Here is a 20,799-nt window from a genome sequence, read left to right on the forward strand (position 1 = left end):
AACATGAAAAATATCTTTTTCCCTTTTCACAGGATAAAATATACATCTCGTTAGATTTATCAGAGCATTAAAAAAAGATAAAAATAATTTGAAAAAGACCAATTATTTACAGTGTTCATATTGTCCATTTGAATGTCACACATTGAGTACTGATATGTGAAATCGTAAGACACGAAATCACCAGTGGAGGACCTTGTAATTACACGTTCTGAAGGTCACTAAATACCGTCCATCCCTTTGTCAACCCTGTCCAGTCTGACAGCTATCTCCTGTCAGTCTGGGTCGCCCGTAAATACAACACTTATGTACAACCAGCACTTTATCTTTTTCAGCTGATACAACACGTCCTCGGCCTCTATCAGCTCTGTTTACAATCCCCGAAGACAACAACAGCATGAAGACAGCCAGTCTTGTTCCTCAAAGATAACACTGCCATCAGCCGAACTCACAGCCTCTCTTTAGAAGTGACCACGTCCAGCAATACAATAGCCACACTGACCATACACTAACATTGTTACTGAGGTGTGAGCCATCTCCGCATAGTTAGATCCAGTCTTGTACGATCTTGCAACATTGTCAGGATAGAGATGCCGAGTTTATATAATTCCGAACATTGGACACATAACCCACAAGGCTAAACTGACGTACATGTGTGGCTTGTATTTACCCCTTGGCCTTCATGTAAATTTCGTATTTACCAGAGGTCTTAAGTTGCAGTGAAATTGATTTGTGAGCGGTGTGTCTGACGAGTGGTCAAGTTAGGGTCACTGTAGGTGAAAGGGAACATTTAGGACAATGGCCACTCTGGGGCTTATCTCTTGTAATTATAATCATAAATATGATCAATATATCTGTATTGTGTGTCATCCAAAGCACCGGATGGACTTATTGGCGATATTGACATGGGAAATTGACATGACAAACTTCTACATTCAATTATCAGACGTATATTTCTTATTATCAGGCACTGAAGTCAGAATAAACAAATAGGCACAAAGATATATATTAATAGTGAATCTAAGAACTGGGTGTAAGACTTGACATTGAATATACCTATCTTGATTGAACATACTGGTATAATGCTATAAACAAGTCAGGTGATTGACAGGTGCTTGATTTCAAGTATATCCTCATATGAAGAAATGTTTATTCAAATTACGCTGCTCAAGACCGTGTTATAAAACACTGACACAACATTTGAAAGGTTACCAATCTTTGAATTCAATATCTCCTTGACATTGAAATATTTTATTACCTTGCATAACTAATTACTTACCTTTTTCTATTTAATATGTTGTTATTACAAAAGGTACAGTAAAAACAATGCTACTTTGTGTTTTCACTGAACATTTATAAAGATTCCATCTGATATATATGGTGTCAAATATTCTCCAGTGAATTTGGCCCCACTTGTGAAACTAGAATTGCATGTGAAAAAATAATATTTAAAAAATCCCATGACTCAATTAAATTTTGGCAAACAGCCATGTGAAATACATTGCCGACAGCAATAGCTGACATGTCCACAGAAAGATTGGATTGCCTGTCTGTATAAATATAGTTTGTTTACCACATCTTCTGTGTGTGAGTGAAGGCGTTGACAGCAAGGATGAAAATGACATCACTGCTGTTAAATGACACGCTATAACTGGCGCTTATGACTGACATTTTATGTATCTCCTGTATGTTGTTTACAGAATATTGTCACTGTTTCTACATGGAACATTTGCACATTAAATATCTTGTATCTTGTATGTAGGATTAGGAGAACTACTTGAAACATGCAACATATCAGAATATGATTCACAATTGAGTCTGGACCAGACAATCCAGTGATCAACAGCATGAGCATTGATCTATGCAATTGGGAACCGAAGACATGTGTCAAACAAGTCAGCGAGTCTGACCACCCGATCCTGTTAGTTGCCTCTTATGACAAGCATGGGTTACTGAAGATCAATAGTCTAACCCGGACCTTCACAGGTCTCCACAGGTTTGAAAGCAAACGGCCTACAATATACTGATGGAAATAAAATAGGGAACATATCCTTATGCTGTTATGCGAGAGTGGCTTAACTTCAGATTTGTAATTTCAAAACTTTTGAAAACTCAACAGTTTTGTGTGAAAGATTCAGACCCAGTTCAACAAAGATTGGAGGGCTACATAACTGCTTTACCTACACAGCAGGAAGGGCATTGAGAGACAGGCCTTTCATAACAAATAACCTCTACAAAAACGGGTGAAATGTTCCAGGGCAGGTTTTTCAAGGTGATTATAGAGCTTCAACTGTTGAACATGTTGAAAGTCTTATAGCTTATGACTATTAACGGCTAAGACAGATGTAAACCTATACATTTAAAACTAAAAAGTTTCAAGTGAATGTAGCACAAAGACTGTGTAGTGAGGTTGGTTTTAAGCTGGTTTCAGCAATATTCCAGCAATATCACGGCGGGGGACACCAGAAATGGGCTTCACACATTGTACCCATGTAGGAAATCAAACCCAGGCCCTCGGCATGACGAGTGGATACTTTAACCACGAAGCTACCCCACGGCCCCCAAAAACTATGTAAACTCGACACTATAACACTGTAGTTTATAGAATATTGTCACTGTTTCTGTATGGAACGTTTGCACAATAAATATTTTATCTCTTTATCTCTTTTATAACATACACTTACAACTGTGTCCCTCAACACAGAAAGACAGAAAACTTGAAAAATCATCAGCGAAACTTCATAACATGCTTGTAGCCCGAGGACATTGTAGCATTTGAACGTCTACATACACATACGAAAACATTACCACATGGATCCCTTTGGGAAATAACCGTTGGTTATAAAAATAATCAACTAACCAAAAGGTTCCAATGCAAATTTCATGAAGCTATTGTAGAACTATGACAACACTGTATCAAGAACTTACAATTATTCTGCTTAGGATGAAATCACCTTAGACATAAAAATAAGTTTTTAGAATCAAAAGGTTCCAAGGAAAGTTTCATGAAGCTAGGACAACACTGTATCAAGTACTTACGATTATTCCGCTTAGAATCATTCAGGGGCTAGTGTTTCATGTGTGCGATCTGCACCTGCCTCATCAATCTGCTCTGACGTGTCGGCTATTTTAGCAGTTGACGTAAACTAAACCTCGGGCATTTTGACAGGATGTGGCAAAATATATGATAGACCTTGTGATAATATATTTACCCAAAGCTGACGTTCATGTGAAGCTTTGAAGATGATCGAGGGGACTGTTATGTTTCAATTAAACAATGACAACAGGTCTGACTGTGTATCATTTTGGTGTTTGTACCTGTAACACAATTTAGCATCAATGGTCTCTTGTGATGGACACTGACATTAATGGTTGCTTGTGTAAACGGATGGTATCTGGCCAGTAGTAACTAGCTGGGTACTAGTAGCAGCAATTAACAAGGACTGATGTACAAGACTCTCCTCTGTTTGTTATACAAGAAGATTGATGGTGAGCGGTAGGTTGCGACTATTGAGAGGCGATAGTCTATTGCAACATACTATTGCGATAGTTGTTTTCTCCTTGAATTGTATCATCTGAAGTCATTTCCCAAATGAATGTATAGTTTATATATGAGTGAGTGAGTGAGTTTAGTTTTACACTGCACTCAGCAATATTCCAGCTATATGGCGGCGGTCTGTAAATAATCGAGTCTGGACCAGACAATATCGTGATCAACAGCATGAGCATCGATCTGCGAGTTTATATATGAAATAAAAACAAGTTGAAGTGGTTTCTTTTAATAACTGACAAGAAACTTGAAACCCAGATCAAGTAATCAGTTAACACATAAACTCAATGAAGCTGCAAGTCTGCACCCAAACATCCTGTATTTTGTGCTGTGCATTTATCAAGGGAAGTCAATTACTAAACTATCAATAGTCACACATACTATTGATGCATCAATACTTTTTCGTTTCTACCATTGATTAATCGATATTGGAGACTCAACAATTGCAATCCATCGATAGTTTAATGCATCGTTACAGCTTTAGTGACCAGTATTTGCTACTGGCTGGTACAAAACAAATCCACCTTGTACATATCACGCCTTAGTGAAATGTACGACCTTTTCCAAAACCTCTCCCTGAACCGATTATCAAATAACCAGGTCAGTTTCAAGGCAAACACATCGGTCTTTTCAGATTCTTCCTGGAAGAATGAATACCCTAGGCAGTTTGCCATGTCTCAAGCAGGAAAAACTGTCCTCTTTCTTTCACAGCTAGCAGAGTGAGATAAGATTTTGAACTACGAGATGGAACTGATAGCCGTAAGTGGGAAGTAAATAACATCAAGTTCAAGACATGTCTTCACCATCATACCGTAAACATGTGCAACATGAAATTGTAAAGCTTTGTATTATAAAATTTAAATTTCTACAATATTCAAACTAGTTTCCATTTTTTACTTCAAAGCAAATTGTAATTTTTTGCAAACATATGAAATATTAGGGTTATGTCTTTTTTATCATGAATGTTTCATTCAACAAACTATGTAATAATATATGCACATACATATGTGTGTGCGTGTGCGAGCGCGTGTGCATGCATGCATGTACTTGAATACAATAATAATGTCTTTCTATAGTTCCAGGGGTGGAATTAACTTTAAAATTGCTAGTGTACTCTGGTACAGTGGCACATGTAAAATCACTTGCCCTGATAATTTTTCCACCATACCGGCCGTTTTCTTGTTGATTTTTTAAATAAACAACATAATTAGCATTGGAAAGTCAACTGGACACCGGAATACAAATTTGCTTGCCCGACAGAAAAAAACACTGGACTCGGACGTCGGGCAATGGGTTATTTCCACCCCTGAGTTCAGGTACAAGGAAACTGGAGATCCCTGGTACACTTGCCCTCCAAAAATAATAAAAAATTGTGATTCGATCAAACATAAAATTGTTTTCAACAGGTAAAACTGGAAAAAAACATTTTCCCCCCCACATATTCACATGGACAACATTGATGGTAAACAACCTGGTAAAACTTCCACGAGTAGCCTCTGCAACCTCAGCGAGTAGCCTCGGCTTCAAAATGTATAAAATTGTAAACCCTGGCCACAGATATTATATATCAATGTAGGTACATTGTATAGGGTTATAGTTAGAATCACTGTCAGGGATAGGTTGTCCTAACTCAGACAAAACCTGAAGCAGGCAATACGGGTGGCAATCTTATTCCAAAATCTTATTCTAAGTCGAGCTTATCAAGTGGATACTTTGGTGTTCCAAGTTTGACAATTTTACACGAAATACAATCCCATGATCCATAGTTCACAGTAATAGTACCACTTTCCATAAAACATAAATCCCTGAGAATATAAATGGCAGTAAATATTATATCAAGACTGTCACCTGTGGAAAGCATGAAAGCAATGGAAAAAGTGAATTACCCTGACTGATCTCCTTTAGGTAATATGTAACCTCAGTCTGTGTATGTACCTTCGCTTATCTCACGTGGGTCCTAACCAGTACAACTCCACCTCTCCCAGCTGTGAAATGCCTGCCAGCTATCTACATGCATGCACTGGTGTAGATTTCACCCACACAACCCCTGAATCTCACTGCTATTTCTATCCCAAGTTACTTACCTCCTTGTAAACAAGCTTAAAGTTTCCCAAACAAACAAAGGCCGAGCCTTACTCATCAAATGACCACAAAGACTGACCTGGCTTGTGTAATGACCGCAGAGATTAGCTGGCTAGTCCAATGACCACTCTAGACCCAGCTGACCAATAATTCAATCAAAGCTCAACCCTGGATTAACAGAAGGCCCACATGGGTGTTTGTACTATCACCTATAAAACCCCAACGAACACACAAAGGGGGATTGCGTTTGGGTCCGCATCCTTTAAAGTGATGTATGCAGTATCCTTAAATTGATGCACTAAGCCCTGAAGTCACGCTGTGTGTTGTAATAATGTAGATGAGGTAACATAAGCATAGTCATGAAAGACAAGGATTATTGGTCATGCTGTGAACCCCTACCTTGGTCTTAAATAGATAATCCTTCAAATGAATCATTTACATGTGTTGGTCAGGTCTGGACTGGGGGTGTTGATACCCGACTGACAGGTAATTAATTACATTGCCCCCAGTCTGCAGATTCCACAAGAATAATTAAATGTACACATTTCATCCAAGTTCCAAAATGCTATTATATTTAGTTTAGATGAAATTATTTTAAATTAAAAACAAACAATCCTTTGGACTGATGATAATGTGTTTTTATATCTAATGAATGATTAATAATTAAACATTCTTATGCCATCTTAATTGATGGATAATGATGGAGTTGCTAAGGAAACTTGGTGTTTGATCGTGTGTCCTGACAAACTCCTAAAGATCAAAATGTGCAGAACAAAACCTGACCCAATTTCAAAAGCGTTTCTTTGCAGTGAATGATCATTGTATTTCAAGTATTATTTCTGAAGGTGTATTTCAATACACATGTCATTTATTTTCTTCTCACAGAATCAATCATGTGATAAATTAAAGTCTATTCACCACATACTTACAGTGGTGAACCTTATTATATATAATACCAGCTTCCAACAGTGGTCAGTTCAGCCAAGAGGTTCATCACACTACCCCGCTAAGCTGTCTGTTGTCCACTCTACGGCCCCTCCCAAGCAAAATAATCTACCGCCCTCCTTCACATGTGACTCACTAGATTGGACAACAAATAGACTTTGTTGGTAGGTATACATCTACTAATGGCCTCTTCCCTATTATGTATTCGTCAATTCTGACACAGGGGTACTGCAAGGTGGCTCTCTAATCCCTAGTCTTTTCTGCATATTTGCTCAAGTGGAATAAAACCTGCATGCCATTGAAGGGTGACTGAAGAGCATGGCCAATGGGGAATTTACCTCTGTTAATTACACATTGGGAATCTGTAAATTAAATATTTAGTATTCAGATCATTAGGTGTCCAACTTGTCTAATTACAATGTGCGTCTTTGTTATGTGTTCCGACTACACTATTGTCACTCCTAATGCATGCACACATCCTGCTTAATAATGCCATAAGATATGCATAAACCACAGACTGTATGCCACATGTTATGCAAAATGTATCAAACAAAACACCACATTGAAGTGTCAGGATTAAGCATATAACTTAAAGGAACACACATTTCACTAGAAGATTCTAACATTTTCCAAAATAATGTATGAAATTACAGACTAATCACCATACAATTAAATGCATAAAAAATAACACCATATTGAAGTGTCAGGATTAAGTTTATGACTTAAACGAAATCCACTTTTCACTAGACTATTTTACATATTCCAAAACATTCTACATAATTACAGACTAACCACCACACAATTAAACATAATGCTGTAAACATCCAAATTATGTCTAGAAACAGAAAATATTCAACTAAATACCTTCAGTACTCCAGCCTGTACATTTTTCTGTAATCAATTACAAAGGAAATAATTCATCCAGGAGATGTCTTGAAAAAGGTAGTTTAGGAAATAGTTCAGTTGCAACAGAAACACGATACTTCCTGAGTGATGAAACCAACTGGTTATGTTGGCTGCTGTGGTAATCACTTCCCTGCCAGTTCAAAACCTTAAATGTGTTTCACATATTTCTGTCTACCCCATGCTGGAACCTCAGGTCAGAACCGAAAAAATTAGGCCATTAGAACGATATATGACTCCATTTTAGGCTCAAGGAGCATAAACATTTCAAGATATATTTTTCCACATGTGTGACTTTATGGGCATCTAAGTAATCTTGTCTGTTAGAATGATATACAATTCCAACTTTGTTATTTATTTAAGGATAAATCTCTCATGGTTTTATTTGTCACATGTGTAACTGAACGTTATCAAAATATCTCCTTTTGAAATTCTAAAATGTCTACATCCTGTCCAATGTAGAAATGGTTCTGAATTTAGTCATTAAGTATGAGGAAAGTAAACTTAGATCACAACCATTTTGGACACCATCTTGAACTCACACTTTTGTATATTGGATCTTCCCTTCAAAGAAATAATAAGCATTCATAGATCAAACAAATTTGTCTTTTGTAATGTACATAGTTGTTCAGAGAAAGTATTAGTATTAGGTCTGCGCAATATAAGCGGTTTACCGTATTTACCGGTTCAAACATGAAAAGATAATGCATTATGATGTATGCTTGATCGAAAACCGGTATTTTGACATTCATTCGGAAAACTTCGTAACACTCGGACATCTTCGGATATTTCTGTTTTTTTAAGATTGTTCCTTTCCTTGTTTCATTTGTGCCAAACATTATTTACATTTTTATTTTGTCATGATTAAAAGTTATTATTAAAGCCTAATCAAGCATTGTGATTTTGTTGTGTTTTGCTTTATAAATCAAGCATTAACTCGATTGTAAGTAATTTTTTGTCAAAAACAATTTCTTGCAATATATTGCAATACATATCGCAATACAAGCTTTCGGATCCCAATATATCGCAATATGATAATTCCCTGCAATACCCACCCCTAATTAGTATGTTGACAATAGTACTAGCCAGACAACTCATCATAACCAAGTGACTATGTTCTTATAAAGGAGGCCAAATTCAACTTCCCAGTCCCATAAGACGGTTGTCATATTAATGAAATAAAAGCACCAAATTCTAAAGCATGAATGCTTGGCCAGCACCTTATTGTATTTGGGATGTGATGCATAAAGGGAAAGAACAATTACTAACTTTTAACACTTGTGTATTTCCCTCCACTCCATGGTGACCTTTGCGAACCCTAGGCATGACCCTTGCTCTAAAGGCAGATTGACAGCAGGTGAAATTGACAATGAAATCAACATGATGACCTGCTGACATTTGCAAATATCTAACATTTTGCTGGGTGCATGCTCATAGCACTCACCTTTGGAAACGGCTGATGGCATTGTGAGATGTTGCTTCCCATTCCCAGTTTTACAAGTCTGACAGTTTAAAGTCAATAAACATGTCAGATGGTTGCATTCTATTTGAATTTTTGTCTGCTAAAGAACACCCAACATTTGATGTTTTGAACAGACAAAAAACATTTCAAAGCATATGACATTTTCTGTTTCACACACAAATTACCATAGTTCACCACATAATGGATATTAAATTACAATGTGTTTTGTATATTTTGATTCTTAACAAAATTTGAAAATATGGTTTAATAGAAAATGACCACTTCCTTTCGTTTGATGTGTTTCAAACATTTCAAACATACACCATTTTCTATTTCCATACTAAATACAATAGTTCACTACATAATGGATATTAAATTTCAAAGTGTTTTGTTTATTTTGATTTTTAACTGAAAATTTGAATGTTGAAGATATGGTTTAATAGAAATAGGCACAAACAACCACTGCCTGCTAAAGAACACACAACGTTTGATGTCTTGAACAGAAAAAACCCCAAACATTTCAAAGCATATGACATTTTCTGTTTCCATACTAAATACCATAGTTCACTACATAATGGATATTAAATTTCAATGTGTTTTGTTTATTTTGAGTTTTAACTGAAAATTTGAATGTTGAAGATATGGCTTAATAGGAATAGGCACAAACAACAACCCTGTGTGACACCATCTTTCAATAGCATTTTCCCACAGGAGCATTCGCTCCACTAACTTTCTCATCAGCAGAATCAAGTAAATCTCATTGATCATTTTTTTAAGCATATACTTATCCACAGAATTAAACCTGCAGTTAGCTACCCATTTGAAATAAATTGCACATTTCACAGGTGTAGACGAAAACAAGCCTCGTGAGAGAGAAGTTGTTCATCCAAATAAGTAATCTCATTCAGCATCCTCGACACAATGTGGGTCTTATACATTCCAAGCTGTCATTTTCTCCAGTAGACTAGCTATTTTCTTTTCAAATTATGACATTCCTCAGAAGCCAGAGTAGACATGACGCAGGTTATTCACACAGAAACGCAGTCACCCATATCTGCAAATTACTTCATTCAAAATTATAGATGTTCGTTTTGATAATGAAATATTTAACAAGCAATTTATCCCTAGGCTCACTCACGCTGTCAAATCACTGACCTGTTGCAAGTTGTATGCGGCAAACACAGAGAGAATTAGAACAATATAGTTGTTAATTAAGCCTCTTTACCTTGACTTCATCAACATTAAGAATTGAGTCAACACATAAAATGAATAAATGTACAAATGTATTATATGAAATGTTTACATAATCCTAATTGGCCGGATCTGCTTTGGAGCAATTAATTATCCTGAGCATGCCTAAAAACAAAACCTCAAGCTACATTTTAAAATATAAAACACAACATACAGAGGCAATACTGAGGTGAGTCTTCAAAGTTGCAGGAATTTGAATATCTTTGTTTGCATGCCAGGCTTTGAATAGGTGAATTTTCAGAAGAGACTTAAAGGTTTATAAGTTCGGAAAACTTCAAATTTAGTTGTAAGTTCAGTAGCACTGGGACTGACTTTCGAAAGCATCTGTCGCCAAGCGAAGAGGGCTGTTTGGTTCGAGTCCATGTGGTTTGCTTATTAACAAACCACATGGACTGTAGTGCTGGACAAACTCATAGACAAATGCAGGTCTTTGAGAGTAGAGTGCTCAGAAAGTAAGAGTGGGTGTACCAGTTTGGACGAATGCTGGTTTTATAGTGTTAACCAATTGAGATACCAAGGCTCCACTTAACAAGGAGTGAGTTAGTGAGTTTGGTTTTTCGCGACGCTTTTAGCAATATTCCAGCAATATCATGGCGGGGGACACCAGAAATGGGCTTCACTCATTGTACCCATGTGGGGAATCGAACCCGGGTCTTTGGCATGGCAAGCGAACACTTTAACTCCACCGCCCCACTTTACAAGGAGACACAACTCCGACACAACATACCGACTCCGATGCGAAGAGTCTATATTTTGTCTCCTTATGCTGAGCATAACAATAACCCCCTTGGTAACAATATATACCAACTCTTAATGTCTTGTGGTATGGGACTGAGTGAGTGAATTTAGTTTTACGCCGCACTCAGCCTCAGCACTATTCCAGCTATATGGCAGAGGTCTGTAAATAATCGAGTCTGGACCAGACAATCCAGTGATCAACATCATGAGCATCGATCTACACAATTAGGACAGATGTGTCAACCAAATCAGTGAGCCTGACCACTCGATCCCATTAGTCGCCTCTTATGACAAGCATGGGTTACTGAAGACCGATTCTAACCCGATACTTCACGGTTCCTTGTGGAATGGGGGCGGTAGGGTAGCCTAGTGGTTAAAGTGTTCGCTCATTATGCCAAAGACCCAGATAGTGACAGTGTCTTCATAAGAAAGGCTTTGAACCTGGGAAGTATTGCTATGGTATTCAACAAATGATCATCAATTTGAGCTTTATCGTTTAAGGTTCCATCACAGCATAGTGGTTAAAGTGTTTACCATTACACCCAAGACTTAGGTTTGATTCCCCAAATTGGTACAATGTGTGAAGCCCATTTCTGGTGTCCAGGGTGCCGTTGTACAAAGCGATCTTAGGGCTAAGGTGTTCGTAACTCCCATACCTTAACATGGACTTACGACTGTCGTAGCGCTAAGGTTGTTTTGTACAACGGCACCCTGTGATAATGCTGGAATATTACTAAAGTGGTGTAAAACCATACTTAGTCACTGACTTATATTCTTTTGATTCAGTTTGTACCTTTCTTGTTTCTCATGAAGACACTGCCTTAATACCCCAAAATCTACATAAATCTATAGCCACAACATACAAAAGCTACCTTTTTATGAAGTAGGACGGTACAAACAGGAAAAGTCTACTGAATTGATTTTTGTTGTGTAAGTGTTGATATGAACTGAAATGTGTCATTTACGAACAATACTTGGGAGCTAGTGGAAATAATTGATTGGATAGGTTAGGGTACATACACACAAAGCACAGCAGGAAACCTTGATATTGACGAGCTATTTACGAGAGATGACAGCATGTAACTGGCTTGACGTGGGTCACATGGCAATATCTATATATGGTTGTCAATTTCTTGTAGAATTTACACAATATTCAATATTGTGTATAACTTTTTGACGTGATCATTTTGCAGTTTGAACCAACATACTCATTGCTCATCATTATTATCATAAAACAGCTTGGGGTGATGGGTAGCCTAGTGGTTAAAGTGTCCGCTCATCACAGTTAAGTTCTGGGTTTGATTCCCCCGTGGGTACAATGTGTGAAGTCTATTGGCATCCCTTCCATGATATTGCTGGAATATTGCTAAAAGTGTCAACACCACTCACTCACCCTAAAACTCCCTCTGATATTCAGTATTAACAATGATTAAGATCATCTCAATACATGTTCAACTATTTACATTGTGTCTCTTGGCTATTTTTCAGTCTATGGATTCTTCCAATGGGAGACTAAAGCCATTGTCAGTCACTATTTTTTAATGAGAATACACAAATATGTATTCATTTTGACCGACCTGAGCTAATATGGTTGTCAAAACCTGTCAGCAACAATCAATAAAGTAATACCATCGCCTCACCATGGAAGCCAGGTATTTATGGGTTTAAGGTACATTTCTGATCAAGCTGATTTCGTTAACCATGTTAACCGCTTGGCTAGGTCCAGCCGTCATTGAGTAAAATACCAATAGAGAAAGGTTTTTCTTTCATGAGACCGTGTACAGATTCGCATCAACTTCCAGCTCAAGTTTCAGACCTCCAGAATAAGCTGCCTTAATACATGAAAGAAACGCCAACAATAACAATGCATGAAATATTAACAATTCACATTCAATAAATAAACCCAATAATAATTGCATTTTTTTTAAAACCAAATAGATTTTGTCAAAACCTGAAATATTCTTTGCCACACCTGTGTAACGTAGCCAACACAATACCTTGTACTGGTCCCGAAATGGTGTCATTCATCCGTAAGGAATGCAACCCCAGATCTCACCGCCCAAAATATATGCCACTAATGGCATTTTTAGTAAAAATACCTACTTTGTAATTTTACATGCTATCAATTTCAGGTGACAGGACTCTCGACAGAGGTACATTTCATATGAACATGGAGCCCACCGTGGGGGGTACACTTTAAGGGCAGTGGAATCCTGTTACTGTCCCTATAACCACTCAGTAATGATGAAATGTACATGCAGTGGGCTATGATGGATGACAGGTGGGGCCATGTTGATTTCCGTTCAGGTTTTCGAACAATTGCACCATTGTGATCAAATGAACAGCTGGAATACTTTCTTTTACTGACTCCATTACGATCTAGGGGTTTTGAAATATGGTTTGAATTTAATTCAATATTTTCTTTTAATAATATTGATTCCAAATGATCAAGCTGTGTTTGGGAATAATATTTTTATTAATTTCGGAATTGTCTCTACATGATATTGATGCCATAATGATAAAGGATATTTCTGCAATATAGAAATAATCATTCAGTATATCATAATATCTTTTAATGATAATGACATCAGTATTGTTTGATGTATTTAAATATTTTCTCTTAATGAGACTGAATAGGAATATGATTGATGACTGATGACGACAGCTGCACAAACGAACAACACGAAGTTGATTGACAATATTCAGAAAATAGTTTCTTTCTGTTTGTACATTGTTTTGTCAAACACGATATTCAAATCATTTTTTATTAAACTTTTCAATAATGATTCCATGGTTTCCAAGAAAACAAATGTCATCAATTATAGGTTGGGTAATTTGTCTTGACAAGCGAAATTAAGAAGTGATGATTCATCAAAGACGAAATCAGCAACAAAACTATTCTCTGTACAACTGATGAAATCCACATGCACACATATTGCAGTAGCGATCTTCAAGCTTCATTACTGCACTCATCTTCAGGATCATGCAAGTGCAGCTGGTACGGAATGAGGAACATGGCATGCATAGCCAAACATCAGCATATTTCTGGCAGTCTGAGGACATGCCTGATTTGTTGCACTAATACAGGAATTGACTCACAGAAAACAGACAAGGGTGAGGTCCGTGTTGTTAACCTAAAGATGATCTGCGTGTAAGCAGATCTTTGTAAGTGTAACAAAACTGGCATCCAAATGAATTGAGAGTTGTGTGTTTGCTTTAATGTAGCCTTGAACAACAGTGAGTGAGTGAGTGAGTGAGTGAGTGAGTGAGTGAGTGAGTGAGTGAGTGAGTGAGTGAGTGAGTGAGTGAGTGAGTGAGTGAGTGAGTGAGTATAGTATCACGCCGCTTTTAGCAATATTCCAGCAATATCATGGCAGGGGACACCAGAAATGGGCTTCACACTGAACAACAGAATTATATCACAGCATATCAGCTTGGTTTGGAGGAAAGCCCTGATGGGAAGCATGTCCTAAATTTGTTAATTAATAGTTTAAATGATAATTTCTAAAAAAACATAAATAACAGACTGGGATCCTACTGTCTGCTTATCTAGACTTGCCTCTTTAAACATGTTAAAGGATAGAATTACTGTACATGCATGGGTAGTCTGTCTCACAGTCCCTGAACCACATTATTTTCCCTACAGCCTAGCCTTCCCTGTAGTGCTAAAGCCCTAAACGAAGCAAGTCTAGATTTCCCCAGGTTGTGAATCTCTGGTCTCCCTAGGGCTCCTTTTCATTTTAAATGGGCTTGTTTGTTACTATCAAAATTATATATATTCAGAGACTAAGCCTTAGTCTAATGCATGAGCTCAGCACTCAGTAAAGCCTTGGAGCAAGGCTGTTAATGCTGTAGCCCTAAATGAAGCAAGTCTATAGTTTTCAATCTCCATCTTACCATGCTCACTAAGTCTCTTCACTAATATACATGTAGATGGTATATATTTTCTGAGACTAAGTGTCAGTCTAGACAACCGAGAGATGGCAAGAAATGTACACGATAAAGAAAATGACAAACAGCTCTTAATCTTGTCAATAAGAACAAACAAGGATTAGGTTGGGCTCCCTATGTAAGAAACTGACAACCGACATGAAATAGACAAGCAGCCCACATGTGCTATGTATTACTTGCTGGCTGATCTGCTTGTGTACCTTGCAGTGATGTACATTGCATGGGTAGCTGTCATGTATAATGAACGCCTCACATAGCTGGGTGTAACAGTTTCTCCGCCATGTTCAATGCACATGTCAGCGAAACAGACAAAGGTGCATGTTTACAACAGATTAATCAAGTGAGGTTGGTTTTTTTGTTTTACGTTGCTTTTGGAAATATTTCAGAAATATCAGGGTGGGGGACACCAGAAATGGGGAATCAAACCCTGGCCTTTGCCATGATGAGCAAACGCTGTAACCACTAGGCTACCCCACGTCCTTGATTAATCAAGTGAAATATATAACAGGATGCAACTTTGTTTCATTCATCAATTCTCTTTCAATCTTGATTTGCACTTCTTCTTTCAGAGATGTTACAAAATACATATATGGAAAAATCAGATTTAGTCAATGGAAACAAATTGATTGAATATTTGTAATTCACTTTTTAAGAAAGAATCTTTCCTCTTCTGTAGTTTAGCACGCTAGACTTGGGTTAGATTAGCAGAGACTGACCTGGCTTTCAGTAAACATAATTTTTATATAAATTCCAAAGTGATGGTGCGAGACTAGAAACATCAGAATCTCAGACAGTAGCAATGGGTTAAGGAAATTGCAACAACTTTGTGTTCACCTGCAAACAATGCATCAATGTCATAACACACCCAGGTAAATATCCCCAAAATAAAACACATCTCTTGGCTTCACAGTAACAAGGAAATTCATCAACATTGTTTAAAAATTCAGAGCATCACGTACCTAACCTTGATGAAATGTACAGATGTACATTTCAAGGTATCATGATTAATTATCCTCCTTCTTCCTGAACTGTTGGTAATGTATGAGCGTACATTGCTACAACATGCTTCATCCATCACAGGTGATCAGCATCCCCTCCCTCCCTACCTGTTGATTATCACAGGTGATGTCACACCTGTTGAGTGATGGACGGGTAGAGTCATGATCATTGACGACAGTGTCACACATGACAAGACAAGCTCCATCTTCATACAACCATGTACTTTAATAGATGAATCGGAGAACATGAGTCATTTTTATCATTCATCATAAAACTAGTTTGACTTACGAGTGTGAGTCTATATTTGGTTACCAACTACCGATGGGCGTAGTCATAAGGTATTTCATCGGCAGACACTATGCTATGTCTGTTAATTTACGCTGTAGGGGTAGAAGGGTAGCCTAGTGGTTAAAGTGTGCGCTCGTCACGCCGAAGACCTGGGTTCGATTCCCCACATGGGTTCAATGTGTGAAGCCCGTGATATTGCTGAAGTATTGCTAAAAGCGGTGTAAAACTAAACTCACTCACTCACTCCCTAGTAACACTTTACAAGGCAGTCTGTAAATACTGAGTCTGGGCCAGACAATCCAGTGATGTATATTGTGAGCCACAGTCATATATTTGTGAATTTCAAACAATAACTTTTTTTCACATTTTGTTTCAATTATTAAAGTAACCTGTGATTCCACCTAAAATTCAAATTATATTTTCAGCTAACAGGTTCCCCTCTTCTTTCTAAACTGAGTCTAAAGCTTCCTATACACCTAATACGGGACTGAGTTAGTTTGTGCCATTTTGGCAATGTTCCAACAATATCATGGCAGGGGGACACCAGAAATGGGCTTCACACATTTGACCCATGTGGGGAAATCCAACCTTGGCCACCTTGACAAGCAAGCACAGTTACCAGTGGGCTATTAGAACTATACTGGAACTCTCCAGACTAATGACAACCACATTATCCCTGTTTTAATTGTACAATGGTCATCTGATAGATAATGTATCAACTATTTGACACATTGTATAGTATGAAAACGTCTGTATGTTTTCTATATAATTTATTATAATATATTTAAGACAAAAATAACAAAAACTTGTTCTGTTCTCCTTTTTCACCCCAAGACTCATCTAAAAATCTGTCCATGAGTACTCTTTAGAATGAGTGTGGTTTACGCTGCTTTTAGCAATATTCCAGCAATATCACGGCAGGGAGACACCAGAAATGGGATTCACACATTGTACCCATTTGGGGAATCAAACCCAGGTCTTCAGCATGACAAGTGAATGCTTTAACCACTAGACTACCCAACTTTAGAAATGAAGGTGTCATCTTAACTACTTCTAGTGTGTCACATGTTAATTTCAACATCTGATAGCAAACAGACAAATTTGATCAAGACTGCTAAAGTAAATAAAGAAGAGTGTTTACAATTGTAGAAATCAACATCTCACATCAATGACAAACCCAGCACAAAACACTGACCCAAGATTCACCCAACTGAGCAGATGGCCTCACAATCAAACCTACATCCACCCATCAAACATTGACAGCCTGTCACTCTTGACCCGAAACCTACCACAGTCTGTATCTCCTGGGGACAGGAACAATCATCACACACAACACAAAGGAGTACAGCCATTCAGTGTTACCTCTGGTTTGGGTACACATTCTAGAGGAGTTTATCCACTGAACCCCTGGAATACGTAGCACCATACACCCCAGACAGGAAACTGGGTGAGATGGATTAAGAGGATGAGTGAATCTTGAGGTCTTTAACCCCGTTTGATAGAACTAATGAGAAAAAGGATCATGATTTTCCTGTCCCCAGTGGATAAATGGTGTCAATTATGTTAAAGTAGGTCACTCGATATAAGTATTATAAGACCTTGGAAATACCATTTTGAATACTTTCCAGTAGAGTTTTTCTAAGAACAATTTCTTTATGATTCTAACATCTCAAATTAAGTGCCTTTGCCATACAAATTTTGAAAAATACCATGACATATTCCAAAATTGCATTTCATAATTATTATTTTTTTTTTATAAGTTTCTGAGATTTGGGAAATATTAAACATAATTTATAATATTTACTGTCATTTGTTTTACATAGAATTCATAAAATTCTACAAATTATTATATTTTACACTATGTACTAGGGCTTACCAATATATTATATACTCAAAATATGTTAAAGAACACTTGATTATTTCATGTTACTATGGTAACGTTTGTGCGAGAAGTACGGAGCAGTAAATATCCATGTTATGTGAGAAAAAATACTGAATTTGGAAGTGTTACTTCTCCTAGAGATGAGCAAAAATAAAATGAGTCATGTTTACACTAACAGGTTGCTGAGGACATTCAGAGGACAGCCGGTAAAGAAAATAGATTGTTTTCAATGTACAATCACATGTTATCTATTGTTATGTTAGGAGAGACATGCTGGCATAAAGAAACTTGAAAGAATCAAGCTTTGTCCCATGACTAACGTTAGCAGTGAATCGTCTTGTTAACAATGGATCATGTGTTTTTGAAATGTTTTTCACAATCTTGTTATTCAACTTTGATTTTGCTTCCTGTTGTTGAAAGAACAGTAAAGTTTCAAATGACCAATGACATCTGTTTTGTGAAATGCCCCAAAGCTCCACATGCACAAATAGTGAAAAGCAATTCAACCGATCTTTCAACCTAATTGCTAAGATTTAATGATGATTGGCAGAAATATTTTTGAAGAATCAGGGAGACATAACTTTGTAAACAACAACCATCATCTATAACACAAAGCACTTTAATAGCAAATTCTGGACTAATGGCTCATGACGGTTTTTCAAACACAGATGCCCAAGTTGGATTGATAGTTTGTTGTTTAATGCAGCACTCAGCAATATTCCACATATATGGCGGCGGTCTGTAAATAATCCAGTCTGGACCAGACAATCCAGTGATAAACATCATAAGCATCCATTTACGTAGATGGGATACAATGACATGTGTCAACCAAGTCAGTGAGCCTAGCCACCTGATCCCGTTAGTTGCCTCTTACGACAAGCGTGGGTTGCCGAAGACCAATTCTAAGCCGGATTTTCACAGGCATTCCAAGTTGGAATATCTTTCGAATGCAAGCAATAATTTCTTTAAATTTACCAGTGTGGACATTTTCTTGAATAAACCTCCTCATATTTAAAAAGAAATCAATGAAACAAAATCCATTCAGAAATCAAGAAGCACGTACCCTCAGTACGATCTCGGTCAATACACTGTTGATGAGCACCCTTATCAAGGAAGTGTCCACCTCTTTCTCCTCAACATTCAGTACAGAGATACAAGATTGTAGCAAGCCTCAGGGCCTCACAGCTTCACGATTCACATATCTTGATCAAATCATTAAAATGCCTATGAAAAAATAAAGGATGATATAAAGATTGAACATGAAATATTAATTAACCAGAGCCTCTGTGCATTTTTCAGCTGCCTGTCCTCAACATTGATCTCATTCCAGAACAAATCAATAGTCTTTCAGTTTAAACACTCCCAAAACTATTTCACAAACAATGACACCATTATGAAACATACAGAAGTATTGTCAGCTGCTCCAACAGCCAATTACATACAATGTCCAGCCCCGCTGGACAGATCATACAAATGGACATTAGAATCCCATTTGTGCCACGTGGTCAGTTGAGTCTCACAGTAGGGGTGACCGGTGTCCAGTCACAGGGACATTAATCTTCCACATCCCCAGCCTCCCTGCTCCATAAATCAAACTGATTGTCTCCACATGCTCATCTGACCATTATGGCCAAACACCCATTCTGGCCACCTGGAAGTGACCGCAAACTGTTTGGTCTGATTAGACCAGCCGATACTTGTGGCTTAAACACAAGGAAACAATTGCTTTACAGGACTTCCTTGTACATAAAAAACATGGTGATTGCTGTTAGTGATAGAGTCAGTGAGTGATGTTTGAGTGAGTGAGTGAGTGAAGTTCTTAAGGCATTGTGTGTGAGACTGTGAATGCAGGCCAGGTGCAAACAAACCAATACGTCACTGATCCAATAGACTGACTGACTGACTGAATAGAGCAATATTCCAGCAAACATTAGTGCGGGGACACCAGAAATGGGCTTCACACATTGTACCCATGTGGGGATTCCAACCCGGGTCTTCTATGTTTAACCATTAGGACCCACATCCAATGACAATATAAAACTAAGATGATTGTTAGTCTATGTTTAAATATTGACATACATATGATTGATTTATGTGCTCACTGTAAATATTGTAAATGTTGGTACATCACTCTTTTACACAGTATTCCCCTTCAACAGAACCCAGACCTACAATGGAAATGTCTTATCACAGAAACCTACTAGTGGCACATGTAAAAACTTGCCCTACAACTTGTTGATTTTTTAAAATAAACCATAAATAACATTGGAAAGTCAACTGGACGCTGGTACAGTGTGATATACAAATTTGCTTGCCCGACAGAAAAAACAGTCGGAGTATGGTTTTACACTGCTTTTGAGTGAGTATTAGCTTTTACTAGTTTTAGCAATATTCCAGCAATATCAGGATGGGGTACACCAGAAATGGGCTTCACACATTGTACTCATGTGGGGAATCGAACCCAGGTCTTCGGCATGACGAGCAGATGCTTTAACCACTAGGCTACCCTATCGTCTTAAAACGAGAACACTGACATACTACAGAACCTCAACCAACACCAGAACATTTATCTGTGACAGACCACAGAACTACAACAGCTGAAGCACTAAGATGTAGCATGAGACTCTGGATGCTATCTGAAATCTACTCTCCCAAGGTCATCAGCAATATGACCTCACTCAACAATCTCTACACCGACCTACCTTCATTCTCGCTCCTACAAGTTGGTAACTCGTACCGACCACAACTTTC

At 37.6% G+C, this 20,799-nt stretch overlaps 1 protein-coding gene across 4 annotated transcripts in view; it reads right to left on the reverse strand.

Moving 5' to 3' along the window:
* Positions 1-20,799, reverse strand: part of LOC124284091 (leucine zipper putative tumor suppressor 2 homolog) — a 118,983-nt gene that overhangs the window by 39,417 nt on the left and 58,767 nt on the right. The window contains exon 1 of one of the 4 annotated variants that reach the window (XM_046720150.1): positions 15,839-15,982. The exons of the other annotated variants lie outside the window; for them this stretch is intronic. The gene's annotated coding sequence lies outside the window, so the exon portion shown is untranslated. Of the gene's footprint in view, positions 1-15,838; positions 15,983-20,799 lie in introns of those variants that run through there. 4 annotated transcript variants of the gene reach the window in all.

The sequence above is a fragment of the Haliotis rubra genome, unplaced genomic scaffold, assembly GCF_003918875.1.
Source record: "Haliotis rubra isolate DU_JTF1 unplaced genomic scaffold, ASM391887v1 Scf329, whole genome shotgun sequence".
Lineage (NCBI taxonomy): Eukaryota > Metazoa > Mollusca > Gastropoda > Lepetellida > Haliotidae > Haliotis > Haliotis rubra.